Here is a 14,859-nt window from a genome sequence, read left to right as displayed (position 1 = left end):
GTCTCCAATCGCTCCAAATATTCACCTGCAAATTCTACAAAAAGGGTGTTTCAAAACTTCTCTATCAATAGGAAGGTTCAACTCTGTGAGTTGAATGCCCTCCTCACAAAGAAGTTTCTGAGAATGCTTCTGTCTACTTTTTACGTGAAGATATTTCCTTTTCCTACACAGGCCTCAAAGCGCTCCGAATCAACACTTCCAGATACTACCAAAACAGTGTTTCAAAACTGTTCTATCAAAAGGAACGTTCAACTCTGTGAGTGGAAGGCACTCATCGCAAAGAGGTTTCTGAGAATGCTTCTGTCTAGTTTTTATGTGATGATATTTCGTATTGCAGCATTGGCCAAAAAGCGCTCCAAACATCCATCTTCAGATGGCAATGAAAGTGGGTCTCAAAAGTGCTCTATCAGAAGGAAGGTTCAAGTCTGTGAATTGAATGCTCTCATCACACAGAAGGTTCTGAGAATGATTCAGTCTAGTTTTTATCAGAAGATATTTCCTTTTCCTTGCATAGGCCTCAAATAGCTCCAAATATCGAATTGCAGTTTACACCAATAGAGTGTTTCCAAACTGCTCTGTGAAACGGCAGGTTCAACTCTGTGAGTTGAATGCGCACATGAGGAAGAAGTCTCTGAGAATGCTTCTGTCTAGTTTTTAGGTGAAGATATTTCATTTCCCAGCCTCGCCTCAAAGCGCTCCAAATATCCACTTTCAGATTCTACAAAAACTGTGTTTCTAAACTGCTCTTTGTAAAGGAAGGTTCAAGTCTGTGAGTTGAATGCACTCATCACCAAGAAGTTTCTGAGAATGCTTCTGTCTAGTTTTCATGTGAAGATATTTCCTTTTCCAACATTGACCCGAAGCCCTCGTAATATCCACTTGCAGATTTTACAAAAAGAGTGTTTCCAAACTGCTCTATCAAAATGAGATTCAACTCTGTGAGTTGAATGCACGCATCGTGAAGAAGCTTCAGAGAATGCTACGGTCTACGTTTTAGGTGAAGATATTTCATTTCCCAGCATAGGCTTCAAAGCGCTCTAAATATCCACTTGCAGATTCTACAAAAAGAGTGTTTCAAAACTGCTCTTCCAAAAGGAAGGTTCAAGGCTGTGAGTTCAATGCACTCATCATAAAGAAGTTTCTGAGAACGCTTCTCTCTAGTTTTTATGTGAAGATATTTCCTTTTCCAGCATAGGCCTCAAATCGCTCCAAACATCCACTAGCAAATTCTACAAAAGGAGTGTTTCAAAACTGTGCTATCAAAAGGAAGATTCCACTATTTGAGTTGAAGGCATAAAGCACACGGAAGTTTCTGACAATGCTTCCGTCTAGTTCTCATGTGAAGTTATTTCCTTTTCCAGTGCTGGCCTCTTAGCACTCCAAATATCCACTTGCAGATCCTAGAAAAAGAGTTTTTCAAAACTGCTCTACCAAAAGGAAGCTTCAACTCGGTGAGTTGAATGCGCACCTCGCAAAATGTTTCTGAGAGTGCTTCGCTGTTGTTTTTATGTGAAGATATTTCGTTTTCCAGCATAGGACTCAAAGCGCTCCAAGTAGCCACTTACAGAGTCTCTAAAAAGAGTGTTTCAAAACTGTTCTATCAAAAGGAACGTTCAACTCTGTGAGTAGAATGCTCTCATCACAAGGAAGTTTCTGAGAATGCTTCTGTCTAGTTTTTATGTGAAGAAATTTCCTTTTCCAACATAGGCCTCAAAGCCCTCCAAATAAACATCTGCAGATTCTACAAAAGGGGTCTTTCCAAAATGTTCTATCAAAACCAACGTTCAAACCTATGAGCTGAATGCACTCACCACACAGAAGTTTCTTAGACGTCTTCTGTCTAGTGTTTATGTGAAAATATTTTCTTTTACAGCATAGGCCTCAAATAGCTCCAAATATCAACTTGCAGATTTTACAAAAAGGGTGTTTCCAAACTCCTCTATCAAAAGGCAGGTTCAACTCTGTGTGTTGAATGCACACATCAGAAAGAAGTTTCTGAGAATGCTTCTGTCTAGCGTTTATGTGAAAATATTTCCTTTTCAAGCATACGCCTCAAAGCGCTCCAAATATGCCGTTGCAGATTCTACAAAAAGTGTGTTTCAAAACTGCTCTATGAAAAGAAAGGTTCAAAGCTGTGAGGTGAATACACATATCGTGAAGAAGTTTCTGAGAAAGCTTCAGTCTAGTGTTTAGGTGAAGATATTTCACTTCCCAGAATAGGCCTCAAAGCGCTCCAAATATCCACTTCCAGATTCTAAAGAAAAGTGTTTCAAAACTGCTTTTTGGAAAAGAAGCTTCAACTCTGTGAGTTGAAAGCACTCATTACGAAGAGGTTTCTGAGAGTTCTTCCGTCTAGTTTTCATGTGAAGATGTTTCCATTTCAAGCATATTTCTCAAATCGCTCCAAATATTCACCTGCAAATTCTACAAAAAGGGTGTTTCCAAACTTCTCTATCAATAGGAAGGTTCGACTCTGTGAGTTGAATGCACTCCTCACAAAGAAGTTTCTGAGAATGCTTCTGTCCAGTTTTTAGGTGAAGATATATCATTTCCCAGCATAGGCCTCAAAGCGCTCCAAATATCCACTTGCAGATTCTACAAAAAGAGTGTTTCAAAACTCCTCTTTCAAAAGGAAGTTTCAAGTCTGTGAGTTGAATGAAGTCGTGACAAAGAAGTTTCTGAGAATGCTTCTGTCTACTTTTTATGTGAAGATATTTCCTTTTGCAGCACACGCCTCAAATAGCCCCAAACATCCACTAGCAAATTCTACAAAAAGAGTGTTTCAAAAAAGCGCTATCTAAAGGAAGATTGCACTATGTGAGTTAAACGCATAAAGCACACGGAAGTTTCTGAGAATGCTTCCGTCTAGTTCTCATGGGAAGATATTTCCTTTCCCATTGTTGGCCTCTTAGCACTCCAATATACACTTGCAGATTCTAGAAAAAGAGTGTTTCAAAACTGCTCTATCAAAAGGCAGGTTCAACACGGTGAGTTGAATATGCACATGAGAAAAAGTTTCTGAGAATGCTTCTGTCTGGTTTTTATGTGAAGATATTTCGTTTTCCAGCACAGGCCTCAAAGCGCTCCAATTATCCACTTGCAGACTATACAAAAACAGTGTTTCAAAACTGTTCTATCCAAAGGAATGTTCAGCTCTGTGAGTAGAATTCACTCATCACGAGGAAGTTTCTGAGAATGCTGCTGTCTAGTTTCTATAAGAAGACATTTCCTTTTCTAACATAGGTCTCAAAGCGCTCACAATAAGCCCTGGCACACTCCACAAAAGGAGTGTTTCCAAAATGTTCTATCAAAATGAACGTTGAAGACTGTGAGTTAAATGCACACGTCAAACTGAAGTTTCTGAGAATGGTTCTGTCTAGGGTTTATGTGAAGATATTTTCTTTTCCAGCATAGGCCTCCAAAAGCTCGAAATATCCACTTGCAGATTTTCTAAAAAGGGTGTTTCCAAACTGTTCTATCAAAAGGAAGGTTCAACTCTGTGAGTTGAATGCTCACATCATAAAGAAGTTTCTGAGAATGCTTCTGTCTAGTGTTCATGTGAAGATATTTCCTTTTCAAGCATAGGCCTCAAAGCGCTCCAGATATGCAGTTGCAGACTCTACAAAAAGTGTGTTTCAAAAGTGTTCTATGAAAAGAAAGTTTCAACTCTGTGAGTTGAATGCACATATCGTGAAGAAGTTTCTGAGAATGCTTCTGTCTAGTTTTTAGGTGAAGATATTTCATTTCCCAGCATAGGCCTCAAAGCGCTCCAAATATGCACTTGCAGATTCTACAAAAAGAGTGTTTCAAAACTGCTCTTTCAAAAGGAAGGTTCAAGTCTGTGAGTTGAATGCACTCATCAGAAAGAAGTTTCTGATAATGGTTCTGTCTAGTTTTCATCTGCAAGTATTTCCTTTTCCACTAGATGCCGCAATCGCACCAAATTTCCACCTGCAGTTTCCACAAAAAGAGTGTTGCAGGACTGCTCCAGGAAAAGGAATCTTCAACTCTCTCAGTTCAATCCCCTCAAGACATAGAAGTTTCTGATAATGTTTCTGTCTAGCTTCTATATGAAGATATTTCCTTTTCCAGCATAAGCCTCAAAGAGCTCCAAATATCCACTTGCGAATTCTACAAAAACAGTGTTGCAATACTTTTCTACCAAAAGGAAGGTACAACTCTGTGAGTTCAATGCACTCATCACACAGAAGGTTCACAGAATGCTTCCATCTAGCTTTTACGCAATGATATTTCCTTTTGCAGCAAAGGCTTCAAAGCGCTCTTAATGTCCACTGGCAGATTCTACGAAGAGTGTCTCAAAACTGCTCTATCAAAAGGTAGGTTGAACTCTGTGAGTTCAATGCCCAAAGCACAGGGAACCTTCTGAGAATGCTTTTATGTAGTTTCTACGTGAACATATTTTCTTTTCCAGCATTGGCCTCCAAGCACTCCATCCATCCACTTGAAAATTCTACTAAAAGAGTGTTTCAAAACTTCTCTACCAAAAGAAAGGTTGAACTTTGTGAGTTCAAGGCACACATCACAAAGAAGTTTCTGAGAATGCTTCTTTCCAGCTTTTACGTGAAGAGATATCCTTTTCCAGCATAGGCCTCAAAGCGCTCCATATATCCACTTGCACATTCTAGCAAAGCGTGTATCAACACTGCTCTTTCAAAAGGAAGCTTCAAGTCTGTGAGTTGAATGCACTCATCACAAAGACGTTTCTGAGAATTCTCCTGTCTAGTTTTCATGTGAAGATGCTTCCATTTAAAATCTAGGCCTCAAATACCTCCAAATATTCACTTGCACATTCTACAAAAAGGCTGTTTCAAATCTTCTCTATCAATTGGAAGGTTCAACTCTGTAAATTGAATGCACTCACCACAAAGAAGATTCCGAGATTGCTTCTGTCTACTTTGTATGTGAAGACATTTCCTTTTCCAACATAGGCCTCAAAGCGCTCCAAAAAACACTTGCAGATTCTAAAAAAACAGTTTTTCAAAACTGTTCTATCAAAAGGAACGTTCAACTCTGTGAGTTGAAGGCACTCATCACAAAGAGGTTTCTGAGAATGCTTCTGTCTAGTTTTTATGGGATGATATTTCTTATTCCAACATTGGCCAAAAAGCGCTCCAAATATCCGCCTTCAGATGGCACTGAAAGAGGGTCTCAAAAATGCTCTATCAGAAGGAAGGTTCAAGTCTGTGAGTTGAATGCTCTCATCACACAGAAGGTTCTGAGAATACTTCAGTCTAGTTTTTATCAGAAGATATTTCCATTTCCTTGCATAGGCCTGAAATCGCTCCAAATATCGACTTGCAGATTATACGAATAGAGTATTTCCAAACTGCTCTGTCAAACGGCAGGATCAACTCTGTGAGTTGAATGAACACATCATGAAGAAGTCTCTGAGAATGCTTCTGTCTAGTTTTTAGTTGAAGATATTTCATTTCCCAGCATCGTCTCAAAGCGCTCCAAATATCCACTTGCAGATTCTACAAAAACTTTGTTTCTAAACTGCTCTTTGAAAAGGAAGGTCCAAGTCTGTGAGTTGAATGCACTCATCGCAAAGAATTTTCTGAGAATGCTTCTGCCTAGTTTTCACGTGAAGATATTTCCTTTTCCAACATTGGCCCCGAAGCCCTCCTAACATCCACTTGCAGATTTTACAAAAAGAGTGTTTCCAAACTGCTCTATCAAAAGGCAGGTTCAACTCTGTGAGTCAAATGCACGCATCGTGAAGAAGCTTCTGAGAATGCTACTGTCTAAGTTTTAGGTGAAGATATTTCATTTCCCAGCAAAGGCTTCAAAGCGCTCTAAATATCCACTTGCAGATTCTACAAGAAGAGTGTTTCAAAACTGCTCTTCCAAAAGGAAGGTTCAAGTCTGTGAGTTGAATGCACTCATCAAAAAGAAGTTTCTGAGAATGCTTCTCTCTAGTTTTTATGAGAAGATATTTCCTTTTCCAGCATAGGCCTCAAATCGCTCCAAACATCCACTAGCAAATTCTACAAAAGGAGTGTTTCAAAACTGTGCTATCAAAAGGAAGATTCCACTATTTGAGTTGAAGGCATAAAGCACACGGAAGTTTCTGACAGTGCTTCCGTCTAGTTCTCATGTGAAGTTATTTCCTTTTCCAGTGTTGGCCTCTTAGCACTCCAAATAACCACTTGCAGATCCTAGAAAGAGTGTTTCAAAACTGCTCTACCAAAAGGAAGGTTCAACTCGGTGAGTTGAATGCGCACCTCGCAAAAAGTTTCTGAGAGTGCTTCGGTTTAGTTTTTATGTGAAGATATTTCGTTTTCCAGCACAGTACTCAAAGCGCTCTAAATAGCCACTTGCAGAGTCTATAAAAAGAGTGTTTCAAAACTGTTCTATCGAAAGGAACGTTCAACTCTGTGAGTAGAATGCACTCATCACAAGGAAGTTTCTGAGAATGCTTCTGTCTAGTTTTTATGTGAAGAAATTTCCTTTTCCAACATAGGCCTCAAAGCGCTCCAAATAAACACCTGCAGATTCTACAAAAGGGGTCTTTCCAAAATGTTCTATCAAAACCAACGTTCAAGCCTGTGAGCTGAATGCACTCACCACACAGAAGTTTCTTAGACGTCTTCTGTCTAGTGTTTATGTGGAAATATTCTCTTTTACAGCATAGGCCTCAAATAGCTCCAAATATCAACTTGCAGATTTTACAAAAAGGGTGTTTCCAAACTCCTCCATCAAAAGGCAGGTTCAACTCTGTGTGTTTAATGCACACATCAGAAAGAAGTTTCTGAGAATGCTTCTGTCTAGCCTTTATGTGAAAATATTTCCTTTTCAAGCATACGCCTCAAAGCGCTCCAAATATGCCGTTGTAGACTCTACAAAAAGTGTGTTTCAAAACTGCTCTACGAAAAGAAAGGTTCAAAGCTGTGAGTTGAATACACAGATCGTGAAGAAGTTCCTGAGAATGCTTCAATCTAGTGTTTAGGTGAAGATATTTCACTTCCCAGCATAGGCCTCAAAGTGCTCCAAATATCCACTTCCAGATTCTACAGAAAAGTGTTTCAAAACTGCTCTTTGGAAAGGAAGCTTCAACTCTGTGAGTTTAAAGCACTCATTGCGAAGAGGTTTCTGGGAGTTCTTCCGTCTAGTTTTCATGTAAAGATGTTTCCATTTCAAGCATAGGTCTCTAATCGCTCCAAATATTCACCTGCAAATTCTACAAAAAGGGTGTTTCAAAACTTCTCTATCAATAGGAAGGTTCAACTCTGTGAGTTGAATGCACTCCTTACAGAGAAGTTTCTGAGAATGTTTCTATCTATGTTTTACGCGAAGATATTTCCTTTTCCAACACAGGCCTCAGTGCGCTCCGAATCAACACTTCCAGATACTACAAAAACAGTGTTTCAAAACTGTTCTATCAAAAGGAACGTTCAACTCTGTGAGTTGAAGGCACTCATCACAAAGAAGTTTCTGAGAATGCTTCTGTCAATCTTGTATGCAATGAGATTTCCTTTTGCAGCATAGGACTTAAAGCTCTCCAAATATCCACTTGCAGATTCCACAAAAAGAGTGTTGCAAAACTTCTCTATCAAAAGGCAGGTTGAACTCTGTGTGTTGAATGCCCAAAACACAGGGAACTTTCTGAGAATGCTTTTGTCTAGTTTCCACGTGAAGATAGTTCCTTTTCCAACATAGGCCTCAAAGCGCTCTGAATATCCACTTGCCGATTGTACAAAAAGAGTGTTGCAAAACTTCTCTATCAAAAGGCAGGTTGAACTCTGTGTGTCGAATGCCCAAAACACAGGGAACTTGCTGAGAATGCTTTTGTCTAATTTCTACGTGAAGATATTTCCTTTTCCATCATAGGCCTCAAAGTGCTCCGAATAAACACTTGTAGATCCCACCAAAAGAGTGTTTCAAAGCTCTTCCATCTACAGGAACTTTCACGTCTGTGAGTTGAATGCACTCATCACAAAGAGGTTTCTGAGAATTCTTCTGTTTAGTTTTTATGTGATGATATTTCATTTTCCAGCATTGGCCTAAAGGTGCTCCAAATATCCACCTTCAGATGGGACTGAAAGAGTGTTTCAAAACTGAACTATCAAAAGGAAGGTTCAAGTCTGTGAGTTGAATGCACTCATCCACAGAAGCTTCTGAGAATGCTTCTGTCTCGTTTTTAGGCGAAGATATTTCCTTTTCCTTGCATAGGCCTCAAATCGCTCCAAATATCCCCTTGCAGATATTACAAAGAGAGTGTTTCCAAACTGCCCTATCGAAAGGCAGTTTCAACTCTGTGAGTTGAAGGCACGTATGGTGAAACAGTTTCTGAGAATGCTTGTGTGTACTTTTTAGGTGAAGGTATTTCCTTTTCCAGCACAGGCCTCAAATCGCTCCAAACATCCAGTAGCAAATTCTACAAAAGGAGTGTTTCAAACCTGTGCTATCCAAAGGAAGATTCCACTATATGAGTTGAACGCATAAAGCACACGGAAGTTTCTGAGAATCCTTCCGTCTAGTTCTCAGGTGAAGATATTTACTTTTCCAGTGTTGGCCCTTTAGCACTCCAAATATCCACTTTCAGATTCTACAAAAAGAGTGTTTCAAAACTGCTCTATCAAAACGCAGGTTCCACTCGGTGAGTTGAATGCACGCATCGGAAAAGATTTCTGAGAATTCTTCTGTCTAGTTTTTATGGGAAGATATTTTCTTTTCCAGCATAGGCCTCAAATCGCTCCAAACATCCACGAGCAAATTCTACGAAAGGAGTGTGTCAAAACTGTGCTATCAAAAGGAAGATTCCACTATGTGAGTTGAATGCATGAAGCACACGGAAGTTTCTGACAATGCTTCCGTCTAGTTCTCATGTGAAGATATTTCCTTTTCCAGCGTTGACCTCTTAGCACTCCAAATATCCACTTGCAGATCCTAGAAAAAGAGTGTTTCAAAACTGCTCTACCAAAAGCCAGGTTTCACTCGGTGAGTTGAATGCGCACATCGCAAAATGTTTCTGAGAACGCTACTGTCTAGTTCTTATGTGAAGATATTTCGTTTTCCCGCCTGGGCTTCAAAGCGCTCCAAATAGCCACTTGTAGAGTCTATAAAAAGAGTGTTTCAAAACTCTTCTATCAAAAGGAACTTTCAACTCTGTGAGTACAATGCACTCATCACAAGGAAGTTTCCGAGAATGCTTCTGTCTACTGTTTATGTGAAGATATTTCCTTTTCCAACCTAGGCCTCAATGCGCTCCAAATAAACACCTGCAGATCCTACAAGAGGGGTGTTTCCAAACTGTTCTATCAAAACCAGCGTTCAAGTCTGTGAGCTGAATGCACTCATCACACAGAAGTTTCTTAGAAGGCTTGTGTCTAGTGTTTATGTGAAAATATTTTCTTTTACAGCACAGGCCTCAAATAGCTCCAAATATCAACTTGCAGATTTTACAAAAAGGGAGTTTCCAAACTCCTCTATCAAAAGACAGGTTCAACTCTGTGAGTCGAATGCACACATCAGAAAGAAGTTTCTGAGAATGCTTCTGTCTAGCTTTTATGTGAAAATATTTCCTTTTCAAGCACACGCCTCAAAGCGCTCCAAATATGCCGTTGCAGATTCTACAAAAAGTGGGTTTCAAAACTGCTCTACGAAAAGAAAGGTTCAAAGCTGTGAGTTGAATACACAGATCGTGAAGAAGTTTCTGAGAATGCTTCAGTCTAGTGTTTAGGTGAAGATATTTCACTTCCCAGCATAGGCCTCAAAGCGCTCCAAATATCCACTTCCAGATTCTACAGAAAAGTGTTTCAAAACTGCTCTTTGGAAAGGAAGCTTCAACTCTGTGAGTTGAAAGCACTCATTACGAAGAGGTTTCTGAGAATTCTTCTGTCCAGTTTTCATGTGAAGATGTTTCCATTTCAAGCATAGGTCTCCAATCGCTCCAAATATTCACCTGCAAATTCTACAAAAAGGGTGTTTCAAAACTTCTCTATCAATAGGAAGGTTCAACTCTGTGAGTTGAATGCCCTCCTCACAAAGAAGTTTCTGAGAATGCTTCTGTCTACTTTTTACGTGAAGATATTTCCTTTTCCTACACAGGCCTCAAAGCGCTCCGAATCAACACTTCCAGATACTACCAAAACAGTGTTTCAAAACTGTTCTATCAAAAGGAACGTTCAACTCTGTGAGTGGAAGGCACTCATCGCAAAGAGGTTTCTGAGAATGCTTCTGTCTAGTTTTTATGTGATGATATTTCGTATTGCAGCATTGGCCAAAAAGCGCTCCAAACATCCATCTTCAGATGGCAATGAAAGTGGGTCTCAAAAGTGCTCTATCAGAAGGAAGGTTCAAGTCTGTGAGTTGAATGCTCTCATCACACAGAAGGTTCTGAGAATGATTCAGTCTAGTTTTTATCAGAAGATATTTCCTTTTCCTTGCATAGGCCTCAAATAGCTCCAAATATCGAATTGCAGTTTACACCAATAGAGTCTTTCCAAACTGCTCTGTGAAACGGCAGGTTCAACTCTGTGAGTTGAATGCGCACATGAGGAAGAAGTCTCTGAGAATGCTTCTGTCTAGTTTTTAGGTGAAGATATTTCATTTCCCAGCCTCGCCTCAAAGCGCTCCAAATATCCACTTTCAGATTCTACAAAAACTGTGTTTCTAAACTGCTCTTTGTAAAGGAAGGTTCAAGTCTGTGAGTTGAATGCACTCATCACCAAGAAGTTTCTGAGAATGCTTCTGTCTAGTTTTCATGTGAAGATATTTCCTTTTCCAACATTGACCCGAAGCCCTCGTAATATCCACTTGCAGATTTTACAAAAAGAGTGTTTCCAAACTGCTCTATCAAAATGAGATTCAACTCTGTGAGTTGAATGCACGCATCGTGAAGAAGCTTCAGAGAATGCTACGGTCTACGTTTTAGGTGAAGATATTTCATTTCCCAGCATAGGCTTCAAAGCGCTCTAAATATCCACTTGCAGATTCTACAAAAAGAGTGTTTCAAAACTGCTCTTCCAAAAGGAAGGTTCAAGGCTGTGAGTTCAATGCACTCATCATAAAGAAGTTTCTGAGAACGCTTCTCTCTAGTTTTTATGTGAAGATATTTCCTTTTCCAGCATAGGCCTCAAATCGCTCCAAACATCCACTAGCAAATTCTACAAAAGGAGTGTTTCAAAACTGTGCTATCAAAAGGAAGATTCCACTATTTGAGTTGAAGGCATAAAGCACACGGAAGTTTCTGACAATGCTTCCGTCTAGTTCTCATGTGAAGTTATTTCCTTTTCCAGTGCTGGCCTCTTAGCACTCCAAATATCCACTTGCAGATCCTAGAAAAAGAGTTTTTCAAAACTGCTCTACCAAAAGGAAGCTTCAACTCGGTGAGTTGAATGCGCACCTCGCAAAATGTTTCTGAGAGTGCTTCGCTGTTGTTTTTATGTGAAGATATTTCGTTTTCCAGCATAGGACTCAAAGCGCTCCAAGTAGCCACTTACAGAGTCTCTAAAAAGAGTGTTTCAAAACTGTTCTATCAAAAGGAACGTTCAACTCTGTGAGTAGAATGCTCTCATCACAAGGAAGTTTCTGAGAATGCTTCTGTCTAGTTTTTATGTGAAGAAATTTCCTTTTCCAACATAGGCCTCAAAGCCCTCCAAATAAACATCTGCAGATTCTACAAAAGGGGTCTTTCCAAAATGTTCTATCAAAACCAACGTTCAAACCTATGAGCTGAATGCACTCACCACACAGAAGTTTCTTAGACGTCTTCTGTCTAGTGTTTATGTGAAAATATTTTCTTTTACAGCATAGGCCTCAAATAGCTCCAAATATCAACTTGCAGATTTTACAAAAAGGGTGTTTCCAAACTCCTCTATCAAAAGGCAGGTTCAACTCTGTGTGTTGAATGCACACATCAGAAAGAAGTTTCTGAGAATGCTTCTGTCTAGCGTTTATGTGAAAATATTTCCTTTTCAAGCATACGCCTCAAAGCGCTCCAAATATGCCGTTGCAGATTCTACAAAAAGTGTGTTTCAAAACTGCTCTATGAAAAGAAAGGTTCAAAGCTGTGAGGTGAATACACATATCGTGAAGAAGTTTCTGAGAAAGCTTCAGTCTAGTGTTTAGGTGAAGATATTTCACTTCCCAGAATAGGCCTCAAAGCGCTCCAAATATCCACTTCCAGATTCTAAAGAAAAGTGTTTCAAAACTGCTTTTTGGAAAAGAAGCTTCAACTCTGTGAGTTGAAAGCACTCATTACGAAGAGGTTTCTGAGAGTTCTTCCGTCTAGTTTTCATGTGAAGATGTTTCCATTTCAAGCATATTTCTCAAATCGCTCCAAATATTCACCTGCAAATTCTACAAAAAGGGTGTTTCCAAACTTCTCTATCAATAGGAAGGTTCGACTCTGTGAGTTGAATGCACTCCTCACAAAGAAGTTTCTGAGAATGCTTCTGTCCAGTTTTTAGGTGAAGATATATCATTTCCCAGCATAGGCCTCAAAGCGCTCCAAATATCCACTTGCAGATTCTACAAAAAGAGTGTTTCAAAACTCCTCTTTCAAAAGGAAGTTTCAAGTCTGTGAGTTGAATGAAGTCGTGACAAAGAAGTTTCTGAGAATGCTTCTGTCTACTTTTTATGTGAAGATATTTCCTTTTGCAGCACACGCCTCAAATAGCCCCAAACATCCACTAGCAAATTCTACAAAAAGAGTGTTTCAAAAAAGCGCTATCTAAAGGAAGATTGCACTATGTGAGTTAAACGCATAAAGCACACGGAAGTTTCTGAGAATGCTTCCGTCTAGTTCTCATGGGAAGATATTTCCTTTCCCATTGTTGGCCTCTTAGCACTCCAATATACACTTGCAGATTCTAGAAAAAGAGTGTTTCAAAACTGCTCTATCAAAAGGCAGGTTCAACACGGTGAGTTGAATATGCACATGAGAAAAAGTTTCTGAGAATGCTTCTGTCTGGTTTTTATGTGAAGATATTTCGTTTTCCAGCACAGGCCTCAAAGCGCTCCAATTATCCACTTGCAGACTATACAAAAACAGTGTTTCAAAACTGTTCTATCCAAAGGAATGTTCAGCTCTGTGAGTAGAATTCACTCATCACGAGGAAGTTTCTGAGAATGCTGCTGTCTAGTTTCTATAAGAAGACATTTCCTTTTCTAACATAGGTCTCAAAGCGCTCACAATAAGCCCTGGCACACTCCACAAAAGGAGTGTTTCCAAAATGTTCTATCAAAATGAACGTTGAAGACTGTGAGTTAAATGCACACGTCAAACTGAAGTTTCTGAGAATGGTTCTGTCTAGGGTTTATGTGAAGATATTTTCTTTTCCAGCATAGGCCTCCAAAAGCTCGAAATATCCACTTGCAGATTTTCTAAAAAGGGTGTTTCCAAACTGTTCTATCAAAAGGAAGGTTCAACTCTGTGAGTTGAATGCTCACATCACAAAGAAGTTTCTGAGAATGCTTCTGTCTAGTGTTCATGTGAAGATATTTCCTTTTCAAGCATAGGCCTCAAAGCGCTCCAGATATGCAGTTGCAGACTCTACAAAAAGTGTGTTTCAAAAGTGTTCTATGAAAAGAAAGTTTCAACTCTGTGAGTTGAATGCACATATCGTGAAGAAGTTTCTGAGAATGCTTCTGTCTAGTTTTTAGGTGAAGATATTTCATTTCCCAGCATAGGCCTCAAAGCGCTCCAAATATGCACTGGCAGATTCTACAAAAAGAGTGTTTCAAAACTGCTCTTTCAAAAGGAAGGTTCAAGTCTGTGAGTTGAATGCACTCATCAGAAAGAAGTTTCTGATAATGGTTCTGTCTAGTTTTCATCTGCAAGTATTTCCTTTTCCACTAGATGCCGCAATCGCACCAAATTTCCACCTGCAGTTTCCACAAAAAGAGTGTTGCAGGACTGCTCCAGGAAAAGGAATCTTCAACTCTCTCAGTTCAATCCCCTCAAGACATAGAAGTTTCTGATAATGTTTCTGTCTAGCTTCTATATGAAGATATTTCCTTTTCCAGCATAAGCCTCAAAGAGCTCCAAATATCCACTTGCGAATTCTACAAAAACAGTGTTGCAATACTTTTCTACCAAAAGGAAGGTACAACTCTGTGAGTTCAATGCACTCATCACACAGAAGGTTCACAGAATGCTTCCATCTAGCTTTTACGCAATGATATTTCCTTTTGCAGCAAAGGCTTCAAAGCGCTCTTAATGTCCACTGGCAGATTCTACGAAGAGTGTCTCAAAACTGCTCTATCAAAAGGTAGGTTGAACTCTGTGAGTTCAATGCCCAAAGCACAGGGAACCTTCTGAGAATGCTTTTATGTAGTTTCTACGTGAACATATTTTCTTTTCCAGCATTGGCCTCCAAGCACTCCATCCATCCACTTGAAAATTCTACTAAAAGAGTGTTTCAAAACTTCTCTACCAAAAGAAAGGTTGAACTTTGTGAGTTCAAGGCACACATCACAAAGAAGTTTCTGAGAATGCTTCTTTCCAGCTTTTACGTGAAGAGATATCCTTTTCCAGCATAGGCCTCAAAGCGCTCCATATATCCACTTGCACATTCTAGCAAAGCGTGTATCAACACTGCTCTTTCAAAAGGAAGCTTCAAGTCTGTGAGTTGAATGCACTCATCACAAAGACGTTTCTGAGAATTCTCCTGTCTAGTTTTCATGTGAAGATGCTTCCATTTAAAATCTAGGCCTCAAATACCTCCAAATATTCACTTGCACATTCTACAAAAAGGCTGTTTCAAATCTTCTCTATCAATTGGAAGGTTCAACTCTGTAAATTGAATGCACTCACCACAAAGAAGATTCCGAGATTGCTTCTGTCTACTTTGTATGTGAAGACATTTCCTTTTCCAACATAGGCCTCAAAGC

The sequence above is a fragment of the Pongo abelii genome, chromosome Y (genome assembly GCF_028885655.2).
Source record: "Pongo abelii isolate AG06213 chromosome Y, NHGRI_mPonAbe1-v2.0_pri, whole genome shotgun sequence".
NCBI classification, from domain to species: Eukaryota; Metazoa; Chordata; class Mammalia; order Primates; family Hominidae; genus Pongo; species Pongo abelii.
Note: the sequence above shows the minus strand (reverse complement) of the source record.